Below are 5,660 nucleotides of genomic sequence, written 5' to 3'. Positions count from 1 at the left end.
GGTAACAGAAGAATAAATGAATTTAATTGATGAAAGGAGAAAATATAAAATGCAGTAAATGAAGCAGGCAAAAAGGAATACAAACGTCTCAAAAATGAGATCGACAGGAAGTGCAAAATGGCTAAGCAGGGATGGCTAGAGGACAAATGTAAGGATGTAGAGGGTTATCTCACTAGGGGTAAGATAGATACTGCCTACAGGAAAATTAGAGAGACCTTTGGAGATAAGAGAACCACTTGTATGAACATCAAGAGCTCAGATGGAAACCCAGTTCTAAGCAAAGAAGGGAAAGCAGAAAGGTGGAAGGAGTATATAGAGGGTCTATACAAGGGCGATGTACTTCAGGACAATAATAGAGGGTCTATACAAGGGCGATGTACTTGAGGACAATATTATGGAAATGGAAGAGGATGTAGATGAAGATGAAATGGGAGATACGATACTGCGTGAAGAGTTTGACAGAGCACTGAAAGACCTGAGTCGAAACAAGGCCCCCGGAGTAGACAACATTCCATTGGAACTACTGACGGCCTTGGGAGAGCCAGTCCTGACAAAACTCTACCATCTGGTGAGCAAGATGTATGAAACAGGCGAAATACCCTCTGACTTCAAGAAGAATATAATAATTCCAATCCCAAAGAAAGCAGGTGTTCATAGATGTGAAAATTACCGAACAATCAGTTTAATAAGCCACAGCTGCAAAATACTAACACGACTTCTTTACAGACGAACGGAAAAACTAGTAGAAGCCGACCTCGGGGAAGAGCAGTTTGGATTCCGTAGAAATACTGGAACACGTGAGGCAAAACTGACCTTACGACTTATCTTAGAAGAAAGATGAAGGAAAGGCAAACCTACGTTTCTAGCATTTGTAGACTTAGAGAAAGCTTTTGACAATGTTGAGTGGAATACTCTCTTTCAAATTCTAAAGGTGGCAGGGGTAAAATACAGGGAGCGAAAGGCTATTTACAATTTGTACAGAAACCAGATGGCAGTTATAAGAGTCGAGGGACATGAAAGTGAAGCAGTTGTTGGGAAGGGAGTAAGACAGGGTTGTAGCCTCTCCCCGATGTTATTCAATCTGCATATTGAGCAAGCAGTAAAGGGAACAAAAGAAAAATTCGGAGTAGGTATTAAAATCCATGGAGAAGAAATAAAAACTTTGAGGTTCGCCGATGACATTGTAATTCTGTCAGAGACAGCAAAGGACTTGGAAGAGCAGTTGAGTGGAATGGATTGTGTCCTGAAAGGAGGATATAAGATGAACGTCAACAAAAGAAAAACAAGGGTAATGGAATGTAGTCGAATTAAGTCGGGTGATGCTGAGGGAATTAGATTAGGAAACGAAACACTTAAAGTAGTAAATGAGTTTTGCTATTTGGGGAGCAAAATAACTGATGATGGTCGAAGTAGAGAGGATATAAAATGTAGGCTGGCAATGGCAAGGAAAGCGTTTCTGAAGAAGAGAAATTTTTTAACATCGAGTATAGATTTGTCAGGAAGTCATTTCTGAAAGTATTTGTATGGAGTGTAGCCATGTATGGAAATGAAACATGGACGATAAATAGTTTGGACGAGAAGAAATAGAAGCTTTCGAAATGTGGTGCTACAGAAGAATGCTGAAGATTAGATGGGTAGATCACATAACTAATGAGGAAGTATTGAATAGGATTGGGGAGAAGAGAAGTTTGTGGCACAACTTGACCAGAAGAAGGGATCGGTTGGTCGGACATGTTCCGAGGCATCAAGGGATCACCAATTTAGTACTGGAGGGCAGCGTGGAGGGTAAAAATCGTAGAGGGAGACCAAGAGATGAATACACTAAGCAGATTCAGAAGGATGTAGGTTGCAGTAGGTACTGGGAGATGAAGAAGCTTGCACAGGATAGAGTAGCATGGAGAGCTGCATCAAACCAGTCTCAGGACTGAAGACCACAACAACAACAACAACAACGGCTGTTCTTCATGCCCACCGAAATGTTTTGGATGAATTTGATATCCGACCAATCATCAACGACTTCATATTCAGTAATCCAGTCAGACGGTCGACATTTGCGCTAACCATTCTAAAGACACTCTAGCCCTAATAATGACATTTAGAGCAACATTAAAAATCTTTATAAAATAGAGAATTAAATACGTACATAATGTTAAATTTTAAGTTTCGAAATATTGGTACTAGTTTAGTAGTGTATTACCATACTACTGTAGTAGTGTATTAGTTATTTTCAAATACTTAAATATTTTTAGGGTGTAAGAACCAATTAAAACCCGCTATTTACATTCTTTTTTAGTGAAAGTATTAGGCATACTGTATTAACTTTATTAACTGTATTAAAGCATTAACTTTGAGATATTGTTTTTATTTAATGAACCCTGAGCCTTATCAGAGTAAGCTTAAGTTAACTATTGCACTTATTAATCAAAATGCTATTACTGTGCGATAGCAATATTTTATGTTTTATTCTTTTAATGATAGTTTAGGATTTATTTAAATATAATTTCAGTCTTTTCAAGGATATATATTCACTGCTCTGTAGTAGTTTATAAGCGTGATTATTACTGTAAATTAAATAAGCTTTTTACGAAAATACCGTGCGTGTTTATGTTTTGTTTCTTTTTTCAAAGCCAAAAAATTTGTCAGGCTTGTCGAGTTTTCTGGAGTGTCGGGTTATCGAGAGTCCAGTTTCCGGGGTTCTAATGTTGAACATATGACTCTAAAATGCTTTAAAAAACTTTAAAACTCACTATCTTTCAAATAAAACTTAGAAAACTTCCCGGAGCAAGACCCCTAGTATGCCCCCCCCCCCCCCAAATTTTTTATAAGTCGGCGCCCCTGGTCAAACTGTGCTTCATTTATTTTTGTTTTTTGAGTTGTGTTGTTCATTGGCAATTACTGTTCAGCTTCTAAATTTTCGCCTCAGTTGTAATGAGAAGCCAGCTGACACATGCGGAGTTTGGATTATTGCTTCCAGTGTGGAGCTGCATTGTGTCCACGCTCTTCACCCTTACTACAAATACAGACACCTACATTCCTCTTTTTCTACGCCATTGTGCTTACTTTATTTGAACATAGAAGTATTGCATTGTGGCTACAACTAGCATTGCTTTCGAGTGTTACCTACTTGCTGGTTACCAACAACCCGCAAAACAGTAACGCAGCGTCGTGGGGTCAATACGCTACGTCGTTTTTACGAGGTGCATTCAAGTTCTAAGGCCTCCGATTTTTTTTTTTCTAATTAACTACTCACCCGAAATCGATGAAACTGGCGTTACTTCTCGACGTAATCGCCCTGCAGACGTACACATTTTTCACAACGCTGACGCCATGATTCCATGGCAGCGGCGAAGGCTTCTTTAAAAGGTCTGTTTTGACCACTGGAAAATCGCTGAGGCAACAGCAGCACAGCTGGTGAATGTGCGGCCACGGAGAGTGTCTTTCATTGTTGGAAAAAGCCAAAAGTCACTCAGAGCCAGGTCAGGTGAGTAGGCAGCATGAGGAATCACTTCAAAGTTGTTATCACGAAGAAACTGTTGCGTAACGTTAGCTCGATGCGCGGGTGCGTTATCTTGGTGAAACAGCACACGTGCAGCCCTTCCCGGACGTTTTTGTTGCAGTGCAGGAAGGAATTTGTTCTTCAAAACATTTTCGTAGGATGCACCTGTTACCGTAGTGCCCTTTGGAATGCAATGGGTAAGGATTACGCCCTCGCTGTCCCAGAACATGGACACCATCATTTTTTCAGCACTGGCGGTTACCCGAAATTTTTTTGGTGGCGGGGAATCTGTGTGCTTCCATTGAGCTGACTGGCGCTTTGTTTCTGGATTGAAAAAAGGCATCCACGTCTCATCCATTGTCACAACCGACGAAAAGAAAGTCCCATTCATGCTGTCGTTGCGTGTCAACATTGCTTGGCAACATGCCACACGGGCAGCCGTGTGGTCGTCCATCAGCATTCGTGGCACCCACCTGGATGACACTTTTCGCATTTTCAGGTCGTCATGCAGGATTGTGTGCACACTTTCTCGATCATCTCGTCAGACCGGCTTGTGCGAGCCCAAGGTTGTTTCGGTTTGTTGTCACACGATGTTCTGCCTTCATTAAACTGTCGCACCCACGAACGCACTTTCAACACATCCATAACTCCATCACCACATGTCTCATTCAACTGTCGATGAATTTCAATTGGTTTCACACCACGCAAATTCAGAAAACGAATGATTGCACGCTGTAAAAGTAAGGAAAACGTCGCCATTTTAAGTATTTAAAACAGTTCTCATTCTCGCTGCTGGCGGTAAAATTCCATCTGCCGTACGGTGCTGCCATCTCTGGGACATATTGACAATGAACGCGGCCTCATTTTAAAATAATGTGCATGTTTCTATCTCTTTCCAGTCCAGAGAAAAAAAATCGGAGGCTTTAGAACTTGAATGCACCTCGCATGTTTCCGTCTGTTCTCTCCAATATAAACGCATGTTCACGGGTACAAGCGAATGTTACCGAACGGTGGCGAATTGCTGTCAAATGTTCGTTCAATTGTGTTCGCCTCCATTTGCTCAGGTGTAAATGAGTCTTAATATGATCATCAGGCTCCAGACCTATCTTGCATTTGTCAAGGAAGAGAACTGAAGCTACTGATCGAAACTGCATTTTAGATGTATCTTTGGTCGCCTTCTCTGGGCACCTCGGTCATTGTGGGAGAGCAAGATTGTGTTTCTGTCTTGCCAAGAGGCCAAACTGGTCGAGAAGGGATGGTTGTGTACTGACTGGCTCGACACAGCCTTCCTGGTAGCATCCAAAAAGATAGCATGCAATTCTGTTGCATTGTATCTGGAGTACCTACTAGTTTTGACATATACAGTACTCATTCGTCATCAGCTGGTGTTGTTGATGGGAGGCGACCACCACAAGGTGCATCTTTTTTGTCTCTCAGTTGTATGGTCAAATGGTTTCATTGAGGTGTAGCCCAAATAGGTGGACAACGCCCCGTGTTGACAACGCTTCTTGGCGTGTCCGATATAGTGGATGATGTTCTTCCGCTTTCCCTCCTTGCGCTATATATCTTCTGTACGGTGCCTCTTGAAACACCAAACTCTTCAGGTACCTTGGTTAGGGAAGCATCCGCCATCCGAGCACCAACAATTCCACTTTTTTCGAAAGCACTGATCTCAAACGTAATTCCCTCACAAATACACGGAACACTTTTCTGATCACGTTTGACACCTGCAACGTATTGAGTGCATCGTACAGGTTCTGTTCGCAGTCAGATGCAACAGTGCAACTTGCAGGCTTGGCTAGCATCTAAATTTATGTTCTAACATGCATTTCTTCAGATGGTTCTATAGTTTTGTCCAACAAAAAAATGTAGGGACTCCAAACACGCTGGAAGAGGAGACGCACGGGTAATACGCCACTTTCATAGATATAGGAAAAAAAATTGCAAGCAGTTTCAGTAATTTCCCACCAAGATACAACTTTCCAGTTTTAATCTGCAGCAGCGAGAATATGTTGCTTAAAATTGGTATAAGAAATACACTACATCGGAGTACCACGGTTCTCATATGGGTCCCAATGTGCAATGATGGGAGACGCGCTTCGAACTGAGGCGCGTTGTTCGTAGTAACGTTACCTGCCGCGAGGAGCAGCACCTCCCACCAGCA

Source organism: Schistocerca cancellata, chromosome 7 (assembly GCF_023864275.1).
Source record: "Schistocerca cancellata isolate TAMUIC-IGC-003103 chromosome 7, iqSchCanc2.1, whole genome shotgun sequence".
NCBI classification, from domain to species: Eukaryota; Metazoa; Arthropoda; class Insecta; order Orthoptera; family Acrididae; genus Schistocerca; species Schistocerca cancellata.
Note: the sequence above shows the minus strand (reverse complement) of the source record.